Genomic DNA, 24,677 nt, shown 5'->3' on the forward strand with positions numbered 1-24,677 from the left:
TGTTCACAATGGCATGCACCATTAATTATGTATGAGGTTTGTTCCACACTTTTCCCTGAAAGTGTTGAATTTTCTAACTATACTAATATTTTCAATCTAGTAAATAATTCATAGGATTAAATATCTAAGAAAAACTTACATACGAATAAATTCAATATTTTATGGGAGTGGAGTAATGCCATTATATTGCTCTCATTTGTACAATGTGATAAGGTTGGCCAAGCTGTTTTACATCGTGTAATACGTTTAAAACTGTGAGCTATGCACTGGGAGGAATTGTTGTTATTTCTATTTTAACAAATAGAACAAAATCATAAGAGAGGAGGTCAGAGAAAGGAGCAAAAAAGTAGAAGAGGTGAATAAGCACCCTAGAAGGTAGGCTCTATTAAAAAGGAAATATATGTGAAGCCTAACTAAAACTCTTGGGGAGCTATTCTGAAGGAGAATATTAACTGACATAGTCTTCTTGCCTAGATTAATCCAATGGCTGTAGTTTTTAAAGGCTTGACTTTTAGGTCCCAGCTTTTTGAAGCTCCCCCTTTCCTTTTCTATCTTGTCTTCAAAGAAGTGAAGAAGCATGCTAGTGATCTCAAGTGAGCAATATTTTCTATGTGCCCACAGAGTGCAAGGGGTGCATGTGAAAATTGTGGATACAGCAAGCTGGGATAAGCTTCCTTCAAGTTATAAATATAAGCAGTTAGCATTTATTAAGTCCTCCCTCTATAGAAAGTTCTGCAGAGCTAATGTAGTCCTTTGTTCCATGCAACAGTAAGGAGTTTACAATTTAATACTACCAAGCTTTCAATTTTGTTACATGGGGAGAGAGATTAATCCTAATCATTAAAACCAACTAATGGAAAGGCACCACATGGTTGTTACTTGGCATTAACAAAAACTTTTGTTAAAAATTACAGGATTTTGACTATAATAGCTTTTTACCTAATCCCATTATTACTGGTTTTGCAGCTCTAATTTCTTCATTTTAATAATAATTTAATATTATGTATGTATTATTCTACTATTCCTCATGATTTCTGAAGCTAATAATTGACATATTAGTGTACTAAAAAACTAATTCAGTCTTATCATTGCCAATATTTTTGTTGGAACTGCCGTATCATCAGTCAGAGAGATTGAGGATAGGAGTAAAACAAAGAAAGCATAATAGTAACCTACAATTTATTAGCATCACAATTATTGATTTAATAGTCTTTTAAAAAAACCTGTGAGTAGATGGCTCAATGTCATAAATGCAAATTTGTGTTGTTAACTCAAACTAACACACTAATTATAGGTACGTATTTTATAAGTCTGTTATCAGCATTTGCTCAGCTTTTATGGATAATTTTGCATCCTTTCCCACAAAGGCCATTCAATTTTTATTGATTGTAAGGTACACACATTCCAGGGAGTAAAGTCAAAAGAAAACAGTCTATGCCATAGTAATCAGATCAAACAGGGAAAAAATGTGAAAGAACATCTACAGTAAATAGCTACATTGTGCCAGACAATTAACAAAATTACCTTCTGTATTACTAAACTGCAGACATATGTGATAAGCCTTTTTTAATTCTCCATTTGTTTTAGTTATAGATTTATTTTAGGAAATGTTTTTCCTGGTATTTCCATTTATTTTGAATATGAAGAAATCAAATTTTCTCATGTTTAAAATGATGAATATAGGAATACTTGGAATATGGTGGCAGTGACAGAAGCCAATTTTGAATCTTCCCAAATCTGCACATAAAAACAGCACACTGTGGACAATATTTACAACAAACTTGACTGTAAGTATCTCTTCGAAACACAAAGAACAAAGTAGAGCTCATTAAGAGCCACAAGACCAGCCTTGTATCAGTATCTAAACAGGAAGAAGTAGAAATTAACAGGACCAATGGAGACCTGAGAACAGGCAAACCCCAAAAGACCCAATAGATACTCATTGAAAGTGAGCCAAAGTGAGCTGAGACATAATTACAGGCCTTCTTTTTAGAAGAAGAAAGGTACCCATGCTGCCACAATGTGAGTACATGAAGAAAAACATGGTTGGATTCAGTTAGCAAAAAGGTCCATGTTTCTAGGTCATTAGTGATATGGCAATCTAATAATAGTTCCTATTATTCAATAAGTTATGCTTCATTATTTACTCTCAACAATGCCCCAGTGAAATCCTTCTGGCTAAATTTTTGTGAATATCCACCTTTTTTTTTTTTCTTTAGACTAGATTCGTGAATGCTGCATCCTGGATTTTTGAGACAAGGGATTTAAGGATACCAGAATTGATCGTATCAGAGTTGAAAAAAATCTTGAGGAGATTATAGTAATATTTCACATGGTACCTTCAAACAAATCAAAACATGTTAAATTGCTTTTATGAAACTATTTTTTATGGTTTTGGTACAAACATTCATGCATATTTCTCCCTAGTTTCTTTAAATGGTTGATCAAGCAAGAAAAGTAATATGAAATTTCGGACAAATAACACAGCATGCTGCATTTGGTAGACTTTCTTACTTGACAAATGAATAGCACAAAATGCTATATGTAATTAAAAATTATTGATAATCTCTAAAGCCTATAATATCAAGCTTTATTGATGGTTCCTTTTTCTCCATCAGTATTAAATACCTATCCATATAATTTATAGGATAACATTATTTCATTTCCAGTTTAAATAATACCTTTTATTTGATGTGATATATACCAAAATAATTTATAAATCTTATGGGTTTTTAATGGTTATGTCACAGTGTTCAAATGTTACTTCTAGATGTTTCATCTGAAATATTGTCCAATCAATTGCTTTCTTCTTTCAGTGGTCAAGGAGCAGTCGCAAGAAATTTTATTCAAACATACTCCCTTTTGAAATATGATGAGTTGATTCTTTCATAATGAATTATACCTTGATATATGAGGACTTACTATTCAAACTGGGAGATCATAGGAGCTAAACTGGAATCTTATTAAATTGATAATTTCTGGCCTCTGCCTCATACTTGCGACTAATTTAACAAGGCAGGAGTGAAGATAAGAATTCAAGTTAACAGCAATCCAAATTTGGGAATCAAAGACTTAAAAGTCTCTATATAGTAACCCATGGGTTACTATACAGTATATATATACAGTATATAGAGTATATATATATGTGTGTGTGTGTGTATATATATATATATATATATGTATATGTATATATAGTCAAGTGTCTATATTAAAAAAAAGAAAGAAAGAAAAAAAGACCAATGAAACCTGTTGTTGATGCCCTTCCTCAACTCTAGGAGAAGTGAATCATCCTTGGGGTTCTTGATAGGAGTATGTGGGTCTGAGAGAAAAGATGACATTTTGAGTTTGAAACGACTGAAACAGCCCACTTTGGATGAAAGTATGTTAAGATCTGAGGATTCAACAGCAGAGCCCTATGAAGACTTTTGAAGACACAAAACACTAAAATGATTATGGTTCTCTTATACATAACTCAAAATAAAAATATTAACCATTATAAGATTATTTAAGTATGTTTAACCTTTCCCACATTGACTTCATTAATGTCTCCTGAAATATCAAATTTAAAATTATTTAAATATTTTACAATAGCTTTTCATTGAATGCCTTGGGCCATAATTTCTTCAAATATCTTTCTGGTCCTCTTCCTATATTGTTCATTGACTCTAATTACACATGTATTAGAGCTCCTGATGTTGCTCTAAAACTCACTGATTCTCTGTATATTTTCTTTATTTTTGAGTCATTTTACTCTTCATTTTGCATAGTTTCTATTGCTATGTTTTCAAATTTGCTAATCTTTTCCTCTGCAATGCCTAATCTGTCATGAATTCCCTCCAGTAACATTTTCATCTCATCAATGTAGTTTTTACCTCTAAAAACTTGATTTGAGTATTTTTGTGTCTTCTACATATCTGTAAAATATATTCAATCTTTCTTCTAACCTTTTTTTAAGTGTTTATTTTTGAGGAAGAGAGAGAGAGACAGAGTGTGAGTGCGGGAGGGGCAGAGAGAGAGACACACAGAATCTGAAGCAGGCTCCAGGCTCAGAGCTGTTAGCACAGAGCCCGTTGTAGGGACAGAACTCACGAAGCCTTAGATCATGACCTGAGCTGAAGTCAAACACTTAACCGACTGAGCCACCCAGGCACCCCTCTTCTAACTTTTTGAACTAACAGAACACTGTATACTAACTGGTTTGATATTCCTTTCAGAATAGTTTATTCCGAAGTTTATTAGTTTATTGATTTGGTTAATTCAGTTTTCTCCTCATTCTTTTTGGTAGATTCCTGAGACTTGTTTTTGTTTTTGTTTTTGTTTTGTTTTTTGGGTTTTTTTTTTTTTTTTTGCATCCTGGGAAATCTTTGATTGGATGCCAGACATGGTGAATTTTATTTTGTTGGGTGCTGGTTATTGTTTACCGCTCTTAACTTTCTTGAGCTTTGATCTGGGATACATCTCAATTACATGGAAACTGAAGTAGTAGTTTGTCTGGAGTTTATTAATCTTAACTATTGAACAAAATCTTTCTGAGTGCTCTGCCCAGTGGGTCACGTAAAGTATGAGGTTTTCCAGCCCAAATAATGGGAACAGGGTCTACTCCTGACTCTGTTTGAGGCCTGAATACTGTTCTCAAACATTTTGTCTACTTTTTTAGTTGTTTTAGACAGGAGGTATATCAGCCCTTATTATGATACATTGGCCCTCAATATAATTTTGTGATGAAGAAAGATTCAAAATTAGAAGAGCAATAGAAAAGGTAAACTCTATGGATTAATCTTTAAAATATATTGACCATATAAAAGTAAAAACATTGTGCTGGGGAGTTGGAAATATACAAAAAAATTTTAAACACAAAATAAAAGGACATACATGTCAAAAAGGTTCAGTAATGGAATTGAAGTGTACCTATGTCCTTTTATTATCTTGGGAGATGTAAATGCATCATTAATATTAGATATCCACAGGCAATGATGCATGTTATAATCGAGTTGAGAATAACATTTTAAAAATCATAAAACTATATATAAATTCCAAAGTAACAGGAAAAAAATTCCAATTAAAACACCAATATAGCTATACTGAATTATAAATTAAAAAGCAAACATAATTCAACTGTCTTCTACATACACGATGGCTACTGAAAGTAATAGAATACCGAATGGATGAAAAAAAAAGTTTATAAAGATATAACCAGAAAATATTAACAAAAGAAACATGGTAAACTTATATTAAAATCAAAGTGAACATCAACATAAAAAACATCTTCAGAGATAAAGAAGCATATTTTATTACAATAAAAATTTTAATTCACCAAGAAGAAATAAACAATTCTAAATTTTTATGCTTATTTTATTAACATGGCTTTCAAAAATAAGAAGCAAACATTAAATAGTCTACCAGAAAATAAATGATAAATAGAAAATTATGCTAGGACCTTTTACCACATATTTCTCAGCAAGTTAATGAAAATAGGAAAAAAAAAGATATGTAAGACAGGTAAGAGTTTATAAATGAGAGAAACAATTTTAATTAATAACAATATAGGGAATTCTCACCAACTATACTAAACTCAATCTTTTCAAGCACATCTAATGATTTTCAAAAAACAAAATCTTCATATTTTCTACTACAAGCATGCCACAACAAATTTTAAAGACTGACAATTTAAAAAACAGTTTAAAAGCAGATAATGTTAAAACACTTACATGTTTGGAATTTTGACATATTTTTTAAATGTTTATTTTTTATTTATTTTTGAGAAAGAGAGAAAGACAGAGAGAGAGAGAGAGAGAGAGAGAGAGAGAGAGCAGAGGAGAGGTAGAGAGAGAGAGAGACAGAGAATCCCAAGCAGGTTCTGTGCCCTCAGTGCAGAGCCCAATGTGGGGCTCGAGCTCACGAACCATTAAGATCATGACCTGAGCTGAGCCGAAATCAAGTGTCAGATGCTTAATCAACTGAGCCCACCCAGGTGGCTCTGAAATATGCTTTTAAACAACAGATGAACTAAAGAAAAAATAAATGGAAATTAGTAAACAATTTAAACTGAATGATTAAAAAAACAAGTATCAAAATTTGTGGAATGTATAACTACAGCACACTTAGAGAAATGAAAGCTTAACTTATTCAAATGAAGTATTAGGAAAAATTAAAATGAAAAATAGCAAAATATTAGATGCATAAGTTGATTGTTCTAAAGGAATGCAAATTAAAGAACATTTCTATAAATCAATTTAATTAACTTCCAAGATCAAGAGAATTTTTAAAAATTACATCATTCTCAGAGCTCCTGGGTGGCTCAGTGAGTTAAGTGTCAGACTCCTGATTTCAGCTTAGGTCATAATCTCACAGTTGTGAGATCGAGCTTTGTGTTGGGCTCCACACTCAGCATGGATTTGGCTTGGGACTCTCTCTCTCTCTCCCTGTCTCTCTCTGCTCCTCTCCTGCTTGTATGCACACACACACTCTCTCTCTCAAAATAAATAAACATTTTTTAAAAAATACATCATTCTTTTCAAATATACATTGAAAGCATGTCAAAAAATTCAGCAGTTTTTCTGAGTGAAAACAAAGGTTACCAAACTAGAAATCGACGGGTGCATCCCTTTAATCTGATAAAGGGCATGTACAAAACACACACACACACACACACACACACACACACACACACACACACAAATAAAACTATTATGAAATTGATATTTAGGCACTGTATTTGACAGTAAAATATAAAAACTTTCTATACAACATTAGAAAAGCACAATTGTCTATATTGTCCAGATATATGTACAGGTAAGAGAGACAAGAATAGTGGATTTAGTGGTTTTGGACAAATATATTACCATTTTTAAAGCAAGTTGGAAAAATTCTGTTCTCAATTATTATTTTCATTGGTAATGAATTTTGGTATCATTTCAACATCTTACCTTTCTTTTTGTGATTCTATCTTTTGTGTACTTTTATACTCTTTTACATTAATTGGTTTGTTAATACAATTATTAAAATATATGAATTACAAAAACCTATATATATTAGAGTAAACCACTATGCTTTGGTATAAAAGCTTACAGATTATTTTATCAATTTTTAATTTTCCATTTTATTTTGTATTTTGTTTATTAATTTAAAATGATTTTAATTAGCATTTTGTCTTTCTTTCATTTTGTAAATATCTTCTCACATCAAGGAGACATCACATATATGAGCTAAGAAATTAAGTTAAAATATAAATTATTGTCATTAAAAAATCTTTTTTAATGTTTATTTTTGGTAGAGAGAGACAGAGCATGAGCGGGGGAGGGGCAGAGAGAGAGGGAGACACAGGATCCGAAGCAAGCTCCAGGCTTCCAGATGTCAGCACAGAGCCCGATGCGGGGCTCGAGCTCACAGACCACGAGATCACGACCTGAGCTGAAGTTGGACACTCAACCAACTGAGCCACCCAGGCGCCCCGTAAATTATTGTTATTTTAAATGAAGTTCCACTAACAAAACATGTTTTGTTGTTGTTTTGTTTATTTTTTTTGTTTGTTTTGAGCAGCAAGCAAAAGTGTATTATAGTATAAAGTCAGAAAGTAAGAACAGTATGAAAGTTCTACCAAAAAGGGGACATTCAAAAGTGAGTGACCCTGGGGCGTCTGGGTGGCTCAGTCGGTTGAGCGTCCGACTTCGGCTCAGGTCATGATCTCACGGCTTGTGAGTTCAAGCCCTGCGTCAGGCTCTGTGCTGACAGCTCAGAGCCTGGAGCCTGCTTCCGATTCTGTGTCTCCCTCTTTCTCTGCCCCTAACCCACTCGCATTCTGTCTCTGTCTCTCTCAAAAATAAATAAACATTAAAAAAAAAAGTGAATGACCCTAACAAAACCTTTAAGTAGTGAAATTTGACGGAAAATTTATTCATTTAGAAGTCATCATTAACATATATTTCAAAAAATTTGATAAGGTACATTCATGAAATCAATCACATTATAAAATAATTTCAAATATACAATATATATGTAAAAAGATAAAATACAGGTCAAGGATTTTTTTCTCTGTTCATATTGACAATAAACATATGTAGAAACTATTCCATAATTGGGAAAAGGCAGTTTTGCCTTTATAGAAGATTATTAAAATTGTTGTTACTCTCCAGAAGATGGAATTACATTTTATATGTCACTGCATAAATTTCTACAATAATGTGATCAATAGAAAAATAACATTTGTGTCAATATCACATTATCCAAAAGAAAAGATTGGTATATAACTGAAGTGATAACCACAGAATTTTATCACAATGCTAACCATTTTATTAACTAAGAAAAGCAAAGAAAATTGTACAAAATAACTTTTTCTTGAGAAGTGATTTTGATTAAATGTTAAGTATCATAATTTGCTTTGATTACATACATAGTGCTGCCAATAGTCAAGTGTATTTTATGAGCAATACCCTATTTGTAATGACTTTACTAATGACTGGTCCTGAATTCTGGAATGTCATCATTTGACATGAGTTCTAAGCATAAATGAAAAGAGACTGAAGGTGACAATTATGTAATAAGGTTACTTACAAATTTTCCTAATGATAATTAATCAATTAGAGACTTAATCAAGGCATCTTGACATTTTTGGTGGGTATTTTTAGAATTGAATTTAAAAAGCATATGATATTCTGTCTCTATATAGTCAGAATGTTTATTCAGGCAACATTTACTAAAAAGATTACTAGGTACAAGGCATCTTTAAGTATGATTGAGAAGAAGGAAATGATTGATTGTCTTAAAGGAAATTAAAATGTGGTAGTGACTAGACAACACTATCCAAATTATTACTAACAAATACAATCTAATAGGCAGTGTAAAAACCATAAACATTTTAAAGGGCTTGATATGAAAGAATAATCACTTCCTGCTCAGGAAATCAGGGAAGATTTGGGGATAGTTTATATTTGTGACCATTAAAAATGCAAGATTTGAACAAATTATTGAAATGCAAAGTCTAATGGAAACAAAGCAGAGGAACTGCATACTTTCTAGAAAATATCTATGTAGATGGATGTATAATAATAGGATAAATGGCATAAAGGTTAATTTGCTTAACTGTGGTAGATCCTGACTTTTAAGATAATCTCAAAATACTGTATAACTGTATATTTGTGTAGCTACTCTACACACTGTGGAAACATAAAGAAGATGAGAAATGACGTTTTAATATTTAATATTCTAATAAAATATTAGTTTTGTTTATTATCAGATCAGCAGCCTCTCTGTGAATTATACACAGAAACTAATTATTTAGTGTTTATCTGCAGGTTGACTTCTGCCTAACAACTTTTACATTCTGCCTTTGGCTAACAAACGGGTAGTGTTTCCAGGCGTGATCACTTACAAGGAATATTAAAATACACTGTTCAACTGTTTACAAAGAGCAAAGGAAAGTTTCCACTTTCTGCTTTTGAATTTTCATACTAAAAAAGTGCAGTTTTGACATAAGAGTTTCTTATTTCAGTCAACGAGACATCCAGGGGCAACTCTGAATTACATTTTTATCACTACCGCTTTATACTTGAATTCTTTCACAAGCACTATCAAATTTAACAATAGTTTTGAAAACTACCTCTAGGTTCTTGCATTTCTAATCAACTTTTATCCTGAAATATTTGTGATTTCTCTTGCACTTCTGATGCTTTCCACATTTTGCCTAGAAAGATATGTTAGAAAAAATATTTCCGTTTTCCTCTGTAGTTTGTTCAAATTAAGCTTATGAGAAGTAACTTGAATTTTGAGTTTTTATGAGACTTCATATAAAATGTAGTAAGGACTATAATTTTAGGAAGTATTGGTTGGAAATAGCATCCCTATATTGCACAAATGAGAAATCAACAAATAGGAATGCATATATGAATCCTTCTACTTTCTATTGATGTTTTACTTTACCAACCCTCTTACTATCCTTTCCTCTTTTTCATATTTCAAGCAACATAACAGCTTCAGGAGGCTCTTTTAATTCTCAATGTTCTATCTATATTTAATACTTTCTTTCAATAAGCACTGTACATATCTCTATCCTTATCCTTCTAGAATAAAAATTTAGCATGACTGCTTTGCTCTGAAAGCCATGAGCTATAAGATTCAAGTTAAAAGGACAACAAATATGGGTATAAATTTGGCATGAAAAGAGAGTAGGAAAGATGTTCCATATATTTGGGAAGAACCAGTGTTACTGAAATAGATAAAACTGACACTCAAAAATCAGCTATTCTATCTTAGACATTCAGCCATTACTGGGAAATGCAAACCCTTTAGACCCAGAGGCTGTGGTGATGCACATGCCATTCAAATATGCATGGCCCACTTGCTGTGGACTCTTGACCCTTCACGCCCTTCAATTCCTAGATCAATACTGACTTGTTTTAAATTTGATTTATGGAAAAGAAGAGCCCTCCTTGATATAACTTAAATACTTATCAGTTTATTCTGTAAAGTTTTCACACAGTAAGTACTAACCACGTGAAATGATAGGCAATTTCTTACTTGTGGCAATGAGAATGTAGTATTAAAACTATGTTCCAGAAATCCCCAAGGAGTTTAGATTCTAATAAAACATACCAAATTCAGGATAGATTAACAAGGATGTTCAGTCACATAGTACTGATCTGCTTACTTCTTGAGCTAAGATGGTTACTCAAGTCTATCTAGAAAATGTATTTTCTATTTTTATGGGGTTTTCTCACACACAGAACTTCCAGTGAATATTGTTCTGATAATTGCTTCCATTAAACCAATTTAGAAACTGTATATTTTATGTACGAATAAGAAAGGAAGCAAATTAGATTCAGATGCATACTGTGCTAAGTTCTGTGGCTACATATGGAAATTAAGGAGTATTGAGAAACACTACTTTCTCTTGGATGCCACTGTCAGTTGCGTGACTCTGCTAACAAAACAACAGTAGGAAAAAATCTGGTTTCACGTTTTGAACAACAGCAACACAGTGGTTTTTCATTGAACAAAACTGCAGGAACAACATTGTACTGTAAATATTTTCTGAAGCCACAATTTATTTTCTTTCCCTGAAAGATGTTTGCAGCTTTCCTTGCAAGTCACTTTATATTATTAAAGAGAAAATAAAGTTCAAACTTTGTAATATGATTGAAGTAGGGCAATAATATGTACATACACAGGCTAAATTTAATAAGTCCTTACTTAAGAACTCTGGCTTTATATTTGAATTTCAGTAATTTGAAGGATTTATTTTCTTATTATTCCCTTTCCTTGGCCCTAATCACCCTCCTTTTTGTTATTATTAAGCAAAAAACGTTCTGGAAAACTGGACATTATTAGAACCTCAATTGTAAGAAAAGATGTTATTTCAAGTACATCTGAGGTCCTGTCTATAACTAATGTTCTCTTTCACTTCAAAAAACTGATTACAAGTACAGCAGAATTATGCTAATGTTTAGGGAAATTTAGAAAACAAAAAAGGAGAGACTATCTCAATGGTGTTGAGTCCCTGTGTTTAGTTATATCTTATGTCCAGATTTACCTTTGCCTTTCTGATAGTTTTTTGACTCCTTCCTTAGATTCCATGAAGCAATAAATTTCTTTTTGCTGTTGTTGTTAAAATTAATTTGAGTTGGGTTTTGTCTCTTGTGACCAAGAATCATAAGAAATACTCTAAAATGTTTGCATTTTATTCTAAAGACAGGTGAAATACTTGCTGTTGAAACATTTAAGAAGAACACCATAATAAACTTTTAGCTTAAAGAAGAACCTGGACATGCCATTAAGTATGACTTTAAAAAGACATAACTAGTTGACCAGTTAAATTTAACGCAATAGTCTAGAGAAGTGGAACAACAGAAGTATGGCCAGGCCAATAGGGATAAAGAGGAGGAGGGAGAACCTGGAAATATTTAAGTGAGATAGCCCACAATAGTTGGTGACAAGTTGACTGGGGTGAAGCAGAGACTTCTCTTCTCAAGGAGTGACTTCTCACTTGTTAAAGGCTTTGGCATGCAGAAGAATGACAATACTGTATATCAAGTCTCAGACTGGAGAAGACTGGTTTCGAGAGTGTATGATGATTCTTATTTTGTTTATGAGACCCCCAACTACTACTATTTCCAACTTTTACTACTAGAAATATCCAGTAGATAGCTATTTGGTTTATGAAGACAACGAAAATCGATCACCTTGGGATTTAAATGTTGGTTCAACTATCATACGCAGTAGTTGAAATATTTGAAGTATATGGAATTATCCTGAATTGTTACAAAACAGGAAAAGTGCAGGAGAACAGAAACAGAACTGTGAATAACAGCTATATTTAAGGAACAAGTAGAAAATAACAGAGTCAGAAATGTAGAAAAATGTGCATTTAGTGATATTTTGGAAATCAAAGAGTAGCTTCTTACTTGAATAAGTGACCTTTAGACATAAAAGTGATACCCCATTATTAAAAGACATTTTTACAGTCATGGTAACGAGACCCAAAATACCAATAGCACAGACACTAGACTAGAAGATGGAAGACCTCACTCCTTGTCCGTGCTCTGACATTAACTAATGGCGTGATATCAAACAAGCCTTTTATTCTGAGTCTTGGCTGGTAACAAAAGAATGACGTAGGAGACTTTAAGATTTATTCCAGCTTTAAATTTCAATGACTCCTCTGTTATCTCTCTCCAGTTCTCTAGTGTAGCAAAACGTACCACACTAGAGAACTGCAACATTATTTGAATACTAAATCTTTAGGCAACAATAATTTTCTTTGCCTATTGTAAGGTAGCCCAGTGCCAGGTAACTGGGAATGGAGAAAGGAACAAAAAAATCTTCTGAGTTTCTCCTCCTTAGTATCTGGAGGGAGATAATGGCAAGAGTTAATAATCATAACATTAGAGTAAAAATGGTATAAACCAAAATTACTCAGAGCAATATGACATGCAAGGTCACAACAGGAAATAGTCTACAACAGGATCAAGAATAAAGTGTCATTTGATCAGACATGTGGTCAGAAGATGGCTAAGAATACACCATGTGATGAGGCTGAAACAGAGAAGGCAGTAAGATATATGTGACAGTGACGGTGTGATCAAGACAAAGTGAACAAAATTAATGTGGCCTGAAAAAAATGGGGAGATACTCAAGGACAAGGACCTACAGAAATGGATCAGTGATGTTTAGGATTCATAATATCACCCTTTGTTTATTACAAAACCAACTGAAGGATTTTAAAACCAAAAATAATACATTTTTTATTATTATTGAAGTATTGAAGTTGACACACAATTTTACATTACTTTCAGGTGTACAACATAGTGATTGGCCAACTCTATGTATTATGCTGTGCTCCCCACAAATCTAGCTACCACGTGTCTCCATACAACACCATTACAATACCACTGACTCTGGTTACAATAATAAAGAAGATCTGAGGAATGTAAGAGGAAAGGTTGATAAAGATATTGTCAGGTTAGTAAATTAATAGAGATAAGAAATGATGACAGTTAGGGATAATGTAATAACAGAGACAATGGGGAAAAAGACCACGTGAGATACCAGCAGAATAAAAACAAAATAGCACAATTTGGTGATAGGTTGGGCGCAGGCAGTATGTGTGAGGAACATGTAAATGATGACACCCAGATTTCTAGTCTGAGACACGTGAAAAGTGGAAATGTCATTTACAGTGACTGGGAGTATTATGGGAGGATCAAATTTAGAGGAGAGGAAGATCAAATTTAGAGGAAAAGATCATAAGTTCATTTTTGAATACATTAAATTTGAGATGTTAATTGGACCTTGTCATTTTTTTTGCTTCTTTATTTTTCCTAAATAAATTGCTTTGCACTTATATTTGTTGTACTTAATTCTTTTTGTACTTTTTTCATTAATTTGACATCCTAAACTCTGGAAAATTAACTTCAAATACCAGTAATTTAATTCACGCTTTTTGAAATTAAAATTTCTTTTAATTTCACAGATACGATGATGTGTATACACATATAGTCTTCAAAACTAAGAATATGTATTCTGAACCTAAGTGGAATTCTATATGATGTTCACAGTGATAACCATGTTGGATTTATACAAATCTATGACGGAGTTCAGGATTTTGGCTGATACTATTAGAACATTAATGAAAAAAAAAACTGTAGAAAATGTATATATGCTAACATCATGAAAAAAGTAAGTTATACCAACAACAATAGTAAGTTATACCAACAAATACTATCCGAAAATAAGTTCATGCAATTCTATCCTGTCAAATTAATTTGGAAAGGAATTCTCCCAGTTCACGGAATTATATAATAAATTAAAATCCATCTATAAATTTAATATATTTATGATTTATCCTCACAACCAAAAGTAGCTTAGTTGCTCTACTAGTCTGCTAGTTTAATTTTAGTTTTTATTTTGTTGCTGTTTTCCCTTGTATACGATCAACATTTGTAATCCAAATTTGAACCGAATTTGTTCCAAATTTTGCTTTATTTTCTCCATCAGACACGAAGTTGTTTATTCAATATAATACTGAAAGTTGCTGGTTTGTTGAGTACACTGGATACTGGCACGTACAAGCCTTAGGGTTTGTTTTGATTTCAACACTGGGTCTCTTGGTTGAAAGTCAAATAAAAATAAAATTAGATTTAGTTTTATTGTTGCAAAGTTTTCTCAATCTTCTTTATCCCAGGCCCTATTCTACCTTGTCTTGTGTAGGATTTGTATTAGTTGAGTGCCAGAAGCTAAATTAAAAAAAGAAGTAAAAATTTAATTGCTTTATTGTGTCTATCTGTTTCAATTATCTTGAATCTCTACTGCATGTTGTTAGTTGAAGGAAAGTGCTATCATTTTTTTGTTGTTTTTTTTTCTCACCTCTATACCTCACATGAGCATTGAGATTGAAATAAACACCAACCAAAAAGAGCAGTTAATATAAATGCTGAAACTCACAGTGTGCTCTGCCTTATTCAAGAAAATTGCTAATGCATGGCATTGATACATTGGGACAGAAATAGTGAGAGTGCAGAGGGAACACAAAACACTGGAATAAAAAGACAGAAAAGAAAAAAAAAGAAGAAGAATGTTAAAGCAATAGGTATGGTGCCTGATAGATCTCACTGAAATTAGCAAGGTTAAATAAAGTGATGCCACTGAGAAATTGATCAATGTAGGATATCATATCGTTTAGAAAATATGCCATTAAACATCTCACATAAGCCACTGGGTCATCATATGTTTTATTGGCAAACATATCCCTTTGTATTATACTGATGGCCTCATTTAGGGGACCAAAAAAAGAAAGTACTTTTTAAGTCCAGAAAAAATTGACATCCATTTTTCTCAATAATTTAATTGGTAAGATTTTACTTTTATTTTTCCAGTAAATAAAATGTCAGAAAATGTCTCCATTTTATTTTCCTTCATAGAATGAAATAAAATATGCCCCTTCAGAGTTTGACAAAAATGAACTCTGGGCTTTTTGTTCAATGGGGAAGATTGAGACAGTTTGAAACTATCTATAATGTAAAACTATTGACCATGAAAATATATTTGTTACAGAAAATCTGTTTTTATTCTACCAACATTCAGCACTCACTTCTCTCCATGTGGGGGAAACAGGCTATTGTTGTACTGTGAGAATGGCACAAACATCACAAGTTAACTTCCAGTGATTGACAACCTTGTAGAATTCCCTCGTTTTGAGTGTGGGTGGTTCTAATGACTTGCCTCAAGCCAAACAGAACATGGCAAAAGTGCAGAGATGTCACTGCTCTGATTAGGTTACATTATATGGTGAAGATGATAGTATGAGATTCATATACATGTGTCGTGTGTGTGTGTGTGTGTGTGTGTGTGTGTGTGTGTCCACTGGAGACACTCTTCTACTTTCCGTTTGAAAAAACCAAACTGCCATACTGTATGCTGCCTGGAGGAGATAGCAGTGTGCGTGGCAGGGGAATAACCGTACAATGCATCTAGGGGCTCAGAGTGGCCTCTAGCCAATAGACGGTAAGAAGACAGACTTTTGGACATACAACTACAAGGAAACGAGTTCTGCCAATGGAATGAACTTGCAAGTGAATTTCTCCTCTGTACAGCCTTCAAATGCGAACACAAGCTGATCAATACGATGATTTCAGCCTTGTGAGACCAAGAACTCAAGACTTAATTAAATCTTGATTGGAATTCTGACCACAGGAAATGTAGGATAATGTGTTGTTTTAGGCTGCTAAATGTGTGCTAAATCTGTTATATAGCAATGAAAAAATGAATTCAGAGGACGTTAGTAAACTACATGTTCTTTTAAATAATCATACACTAAATACTGTTTATATGCTGAAGTGTTTTTTGTGAATCTTTTATCACTTGAGAAGCTATATATACTCACTTTATTGTAAACCGAGAATGATTAATAAAATCTGATGTATTTCCTATAGTTCTCATTAATTAGTGAGTTTCCTATGATGTCCTTTACACAGCATTGATTTTTAGCTCTCTTAAAAATCATTATTCTCCTTTTTTTTCTTTATAAAAATCTTGATAATGTGGTTTGCTGGGATTGTACTATGATGATATATGGCTAATTGACCTAAGAAAAATGTAATCCTGATAAAGAATACATGTTATCACTATCTACAAAGTTTCAGTGGAAACAAAGATTAAAGTTTCTTGTTGTCTGGCTCTGATTGTAGAACCCTACACAGAGAATCCTAAGTGGGCTGGGATATTTTAAGGATGGAAGCTCTTTTTTAAGTAAAACTATGAATCATATTCCATAAGTAATATTACTTTAAAAATGTATATTGTGATTATAATGGACCATTTTTCAACGGCTACATTTTAAAATCATGTTGGGTAGTTTAAGTGCAGGATTTGCAAGCTAGGAGTGTGCATGCCTCTTTCACTTAGGTTTTTTTTTTTTCTGCTTTGTTGATGACATACCATCCTAACTCTTATTTTTAAGTTTGGATTTAAATTCCAGATAGTTAACATGCAGTGTTATATTAGTTTCAAGTGTACAATATAGTCAACACTTCCATACATCACCCTGTGCTCATCATAACAAGTGTACTTCTTAAACCCCATCATTTAACCTATCTCCCGATCCTTCTCCCCTCTGATTAACCGCCTCTTACTCTTAAGAATAATTTATGCATCTCCAACTTGTTGAGGAGCTGTACATCCTAATTTACTATTAAGCAGAAAACATAAGGTGGTAAAAAAAATATGCTTTCTTATTGAGAAGGGATGTGAACTAGTATTATTTTAATTTTTGAGAACTGTCACTTCACTTGAAATCTACTAAACTATTAAAGCTCCATTAAATTACACAAACACTTATTGATTTCCTTATGTTAGGCATTCTATTAAATGCTAGTGATGTACTGATGAGGGTAATATGTCCTCTGTCCACAACCAGCTATAATCCCACCAGGGACACCCACATGCCTTACTATAACACATAACTAAATGAGGAATAGAAACACATAAGTCAATAAAACATTTATTTGAGTATAAAAGGATTATTTTTGATGGAAACTATGAAATACAAGCTACTTTTGAGTTTCATCTTAGAGTATCAGTAGGCATTTGACACAGAGAGAAGGAAAGGACATGCAGATGGGAAATTAACAACCAAATGAGCACATGTTATCAGCAGGTCTAGTGAACTGGCAGCATGGCAGCAAATAGATCGGGGAATTTAGGTTACAGAGTTTGGAAACATTTAAAGGCTACACACCCTAATATCTGTTAACAAGCATCTATGCGATAGAACAAAATAATTTTGGTGTGTTGGAGCCAGCTCTAGCTGGCTAGCACAGGATTAAAAGGGGAAACTGGGTACATATTTTTCCAATTCCAAATTCAGTGACATGACTTTGGTACCTTGAGATTGGCCATGGTGGCAGTGTTTATCTATCCTGTGGAAATCAGCAAATGCTACAAATCAGGCAGAACTTTATTAGAAACACATTTGTTAAACATTTCCCAGCATGCCATGGTACACACACACACACACACACACACAGACACACACTTATTCACTAACTCAAATATTCAAGGAGCGTTTATAGAGTATCTTCTGTGTGTCAGCATCTTAAGGATAAAGTTTGAGAAAAAATAAAATGCTTCTGTCCTAGTGCAATCATAAACAAATATTTTAACTAAAATTGTTATAGGTGTTAATAAGTGAGATGAGATGAAAAAACAAAACTATGTAATGGATGAACTAGAACAACCAGGTTTCAGTGAAGGAGTTCTACCTTAGACAGGCATATATGAGAAGGCCTCTTTAAATTGGTGGTACTTTAGCTGAGGCCTAAATGTTGAGAAGGTAAATAGCATGTGAAGATTTGGCAACAATGTATTTCAAGCAGAGGAGGCAGTTCAAGTTCAAAATGGTAGAAGGAAGCATTTTTATCCCTAGGTGAATGTGGCTAAAATGCAATGAATAATGGTAAGAACAACAGAGACTGAGGACTGAGGATAGAAAGGTAATCAGTGATCACTTCAAATATGGTCTTGTAAGCCAAGCATCTAGGCAGAAATAAATTAGATGTATACTAATGCATGTGTTCATTAATATATTTGGCATATATTAGACAGTAGCTACCATGCCAGGTTATTAAGAAAAAGGAATAATATATAGTCTCTTCCTTAAAGAATCCACAGCCTTTTGCGAGGGCATGATGAAGGATCAGGATCTCTGCATGTCACGAACTGTATGGGAGGCTCAGGTTCCCCATCTTCACATTCTATCATCCCTTCCTTCCATGACTAATTTAGGAAGTTCACTGGGGTATCTCTATCTACATGTTTAAATCCTATAAGAGATGCTAGTAAAATAAAATTAAAATTATATTAATATTTTGACTAGGTGTACTCAAATTTTAACACAGAAAATTTAACCTAAGGAGTCTCTGAGAGAATGTATATATTCAGTATGATGGCTGGCAAAATAAAGGAAAAAAAATCTTATTAGTAAATTAGGTTTTACTCTAGTCTATGTGTAGAATTATAGCAAAGGACTTCCTTTTTTCCTATGTAGGTAATGCTCTAAATTTGAATCAAAGCTGTCAAAAACATACGTGTATTACCAAGGTAGAGTCAAGGTTTTGGTTTTTATCATTCTGCTTTGAGAAACAGTCTATACTTAAAAAAAGAGAGAGAGAGAGGAAGTAAGGGAGAGACATCCTGTAATCAAGAAATAATGTTTTCTAGATTGTGTAGAGCTACCTGGCCAGGAAGACTAAAACAAAGCTTAGTCTTAAATATGCAGTAAAAAAAAGAGAAGAAATTAAAAAGATGGATTCCTTAGCTCTCCCATAAGAGAAATTTTCAGTTATGGCTATCTAGGCTTCTGGGAGAAAAAGGACCTAACACATAAGAACAGGGGAAAACAGTCAGTGGCTCATCCCTCAACTCCGAGAAAGCAAGCAACACTTCCTTCCTTTCTATCTTGAAGCAACACCACTTACCAAAGTGGTGATAGGGTATGTGGGGAGAGGGTAAGGGAATATGGGGGAAAAAAAGAGAAAGAACAGTAACAAAGACTACCATTATTTATCCACACTATGTAAAAGCTCTGTCCACTAAATATGGCAAATAAAACGTCCTTAAACTTAGTAAACCCAAAGAAATATCTCCTTCTTAGATATAGAGGAAAGTCAAGGGAACAGTCTTGAGTGACACCAAGAGTTAAATAAAAAAAAAAAAAAATAGGATATTAGCAGCATGGATATAAAGGTACGTACAAGTAGTGAGAATAAATCTACTAGTATAGAGCAAAATAAGGAGATAAGCAAAAGTGTTCCAAAAGAATTGTGTACTTATATTTGATAATATATTCACATAAGTTTGAGTTTTGTTAAGTGGGCATTGGAAGAAGAAAATAATTTAAGAGGTGAATGCTCAGATAGATTGTAGTTCTAGGATTCAAACTATCATTTTACTGATCACAACTTTATTATGTAGAGCTGAGAAATGTATTTAGAGCAGCTCTTTATTCCTTGATAATTTTTTTGGAGCCAATGTTCTATTTACTACTGCTGAGAACTGCTATCTAGAGGCACTGCATGCCTAGATCATAAGGCAAATACAAATAGAAGCAAAATTTGGTGTTTTTTCCCACTTGAATGTAAGCTCCATGTTTTGTTACTGTTTTTCTCTCATATATTCTACAAGGAGGGAGAGAAGACATTAAATGGCACTCAATCAAAAAAAGAAAAAAAAAAGAGGCCTGATGTTTGGAAAAAATGCTAAGACTAAGACTAAGTAGTATAACTAACATATATGATACAGGGGAGAAAAAGCAAGTTTCTTAATGCATTGAATTATATTCTATTTGTTAATGAAACACTCTTACACACAGTGCTATAGTACATTCTGTACATAAAGTTAGTTCTTACCATCAATATATGTGTGTGTGTATACATAGGGATGTATATAAGCATATATTTATAGATAAGTATGTATACACATATACATAAAATAAATATACATACACGTATATATGTATATACTAAATTTAAATTACAAAATGATCAAATGTATGAAACCGGATAGAAGATTTCAATGAGATAAAAAATTTTTTTCTTTTTTATTTGGTTTGTTATATAGATTCTAAACGTGTCCGGATATTTTTGGGTCCTAATTCTATTCCATGGGATGGTACTATGAAGGAAATAATTCTATTGGTTTCATCTGAATGACGGTTCATTCTTATGTAATACTTGTAACTGTGAACCGAATATATACCAAGTGCTTTGCTAAAATATTAAAATAAAAAATGAGAAAAAATGTCAGTTAGTTCAATATGGATCTAAGAACAAATGGTTGAACTCCTCCCCATGCAACAGACAGTCGCATCTTCTGGTGCAGTACCAGCACGTCCCCAGATACAATGGTGAAGGTTGGAGTAAACTGATTTGGCCAGATTTCGTCATCAGGGCTGCTTTCAACTCTGGAAAAGTGTATATTATAGCCATCGATGACCCCTTTGTCGACCTCAAATACATGGTCTACATGTTCCAGTAGGATCCCATCCATGGCATATTCAAAAGCACAGTCAAGGCTGAGAAAGGGAAATTTGTCATCAATGGAAAGCCCATCTCTATCTTCCATAAGCAAGATCCCACTAGCATCAAATGGGGTGCTCCTGGTGCTGAGTATGTTGTGGAGTTCACTGGGGTCTTTACCATCATGAAGAAGGCTGGGACTCACTTGAAAGATGGAGCCAAGAGGGCCATTATCTCTGACCCTTCTGTTGATGTCCCCATGTTTGTGATGGTATGAACCATGAGAAATATGACAATTCCCTCGAGATTGTCAGCAATGCCTCCTGTACCACCACCTGCTTGGTCCCTGTGGCCAACACCATTGATAACAACTTTGGTATCATGGAGGGAATCATGACCATAATCCATGCCATCATTGTCACCCAGAGGACTGTGGACAGCCTTTTTTGGAAGCTGTGGCATGATGGTCAAGGGGCTTCCCAGAACATCATCCCTGCTTCTAGTGGCGTCACCAAGGCAAGTTCATCCCTGAGCTGAATGGGAAGCTCCCTGGCATGGCCTTCCATGTTCCCACTCCTACTATGTCAGCCATGGATCTGACCAGCCACCTGGAGAAAGCCACTAAATACGATGACATTAAGAAGGTGATGAAGCAGACATCGGAGGGCCCCTCAAGGGCAACCTTGGCTACACTAAGGACCGGGATGTCTCCTGTGACTTTAATAGTGACACCCACTCTTCTACCTTTGATACCAGGGTTGTCATTGTTCTCATTGACTACTGGGTCAAGCTGACTTCCTGGTAGGACAATGAATTTGTCTACAGCAACTGGGTGTGGACCTTATGGTTTACATGGCCTCCAAGGAGTAACAGCCCCTTGGACCACCAGCCCCAGCAAGAGCAATAGGAAGAGAGAGGCCCTCAGCTGCTGAGGAATCCTTGCCCCACCTCATCCCCAACACATTGAGAGTCTCTCAACCTCTGGGATGAACATAGTTTTCATCCCAGACACTCTGAAGAAGGGGAGGGCCTTGGGGAGCACTACTTTGTCATATATCCAGACAAAAAGAATTTTAAATACAAAAATAAAACAAATGGTTGAACTATGAAGTGCTAAAGTTTATTAGATAAAGTTATGAATAAGGTTCTACGGGATTGCAAGTGGACATTTATAAAGCAGAAACTGATTTTGTGAAATAATTACAAGAAAATTTATACCTCAAAATATACAGCTTAAAACTAAAAAAAAAAAAAAAAATAGAAGAAACCAAAACAAAAAGCTGCCTCAGAAGTAAAGGAACCCTTCAAAAAAGCCAAAAGGAAAAAAAAAAAAGAAAGAAAGAAACGCTAAGAAACATAAACACAAATCGTGATATATAGACTATCTTGAGTGTTCTGAAAATTTATGTAAATTCAAGCTGCAATTAATGTCATCTTGGATAACTGATGCAAAGCCTTGGGCGTGTGCTGAGAAGATGGTCAGATGAGAGATATCTGCATAAGCCCATGTCCCCAAAATGACAACACACTCAGTGAACAAACAATCTATAAAAGTCAACCCCACAAAAGTAGGCAATAAAGAAATGCATTTGCTCACACCTTGTTTCTGAGTAAAGGAGGAAAATGTCTCCACTGAGGGACCCAACCAACCCTTACACAGACTCATGGCCTGAATCCACACTACCTGCATGACACAAAATCCTTCAGGACCAGATAAACCTGGTTTTGGAATGTTTTTGGTAGTATATTTAACATAGAGAATCAGTAATACGAGAGATTACTAGAATATGTCTAAGAAATTCTAAATATGTCTAAGAAATTCCTTTGTAAAGTAGTCTCCTACAAAATGTTCTTCATTCTTGCCTAAAGGGCATACAATTTTTAAGAAGTTAGGTTATTTCCTTGAAGGGGGACAGGAGGTTCCTAACACATCTATTGGCTTCTACTGTGCTTTACTCACTGAGTTGAGACTGCCCTTAGCAATTATTTGACAGTATGAGATGTAGACCAAGTAAATGAGAATCATCCAGGATAATTTTTAAATTGCACACTTCTGTGCCCTCCTCCAGACCTGGGGATGTATATTCTTAATATTAAAGTTTGATAAATTGGACTGTGCTGTGGGGTTGCCCTTAAGCAAGCTTTGGAAAAGCCAATAAATGTTATTTTTATCATAAGCAACATATATATATATATATATATATATATATATATATATACATATATCTCATATATATATCTCAAATATATATATATATATATCGAGTATGTATGTGTGTGTATGTGTGTGTGTGTGTGTGTGTGTGTATATATATATATATATTCTTGGAGAAGGAAATTTAAATTGTCATTAAAAACTGCCCCTCATTTTATGATGGGGACAATCACAATTATTTAGAAGTTGCCTCTAAGCAGAATGTCATAAAAGAAAGAGCTGCTGGCTCCTCTCGAACTTCACCCTTGGAGAAAGCATGGAAGGAGGAGGAGGGTAACAGACTTCAGAGCCAAGAAACAAACTATAAAATATACACAGCCAACAACAATACTGCAACCTTTGGAAACCTTCTAGAAGACAGAATCTTGCAAGATCTCTGTGTATATGTGGGGTGTGGGGCAGGTAAATTACAACCTAGGGAAGCAGAGGACCAGGCATCATGAATATAGAAATGGTAAGACAGCTTTCCAGCTGTGCTCCTCCCTCTCACTCCTGCCCTCGGGGCATGATTACCTGGTCCAGTTACAAATGGAGTAAGTAAGAGTAATTCCAGCCACAGCCTCTGAAGGCATTGGAACATTGGGAAGTTGGGATGAAGCTGGGTTGAGAAGCATTGTAACCAAGTGCAGTTCATCTTGTCAGACCCTGGCATTTCCCTTTCTTCCCCCAAAGTATAGAGTAGCTCAACGGGAGGAGATAATTTGTGGAAAAAAAAACAATGCTTAGGGGAAGTAATGGGAGGCTTCCTAAGGTCAGAAGGTTTGAACCCAGATTGCAACATGGAAGTTTACCTGACCTGGAGGGTTTCATCCTCCTTAATTCATCAGGTGGGTCAAAGCCCTCATATCCCAGGCACACCGTCTAATAATTTTTCAGGTATGAACAGGAAAATCTATAAAATCTGTGAGGAATTCAAGAGTTATAAAAACAAAACCAAACCTAAAAGACGTAAATCAGAGAAAACAGAAGAAATAAATGACCCAGAACAAGAACTCAAAGTGTGCATAACAAAGAGCTTAGAGTGTATGTATGTGTGTGTGTGTGTGTACATATATATATAAGCATATAGAGAGAGCATATATATAATCTATATATAATATGTATATTATATATTAGACAGAGAATATATTATATATGTAATTTAAAATATATATTATATTAGAGAACAAATATTATATATATTTATATTATATATAATATATTATATATTTATATATATTATATATTTACATAATATACATTTATGTATATATTAGCCAACTCAAAGATTGGTAAATGCTCTATTTCAAAACTCATCTAAAATTCATAAAGATATGGAAAGCATAAAGCAAAATGTAAGATCTATGGGAGTTCTAGGTGGACAGGAAAAAAATAAATAAGAAGGAGAAACACTTGAAATAATGACTGGCTGTCACTTAGAATTAAAGAAAGATACAAATTATCAGACTGATCAGTTGCAG

At 33.9% G+C, this 24,677-nt stretch overlaps 1 pseudogene; it reads left to right on the plus strand.

Annotated features, from left to right (window-relative positions):
• The first annotated feature begins 20,887 nt into the window (after positions 1–20,887).
• Positions 20,888–21,872, plus strand: LOC102968524 (annotated as a pseudogene).
• The last annotated feature ends 2,805 nt before the right edge of the window (positions 21,873–24,677 follow it).

Source organism: Panthera tigris, chromosome C1 (assembly GCF_018350195.1).
Source record: "Panthera tigris isolate Pti1 chromosome C1, P.tigris_Pti1_mat1.1, whole genome shotgun sequence".
Taxonomy (NCBI): Eukaryota; Metazoa; Chordata; class Mammalia; order Carnivora; family Felidae; genus Panthera; species Panthera tigris.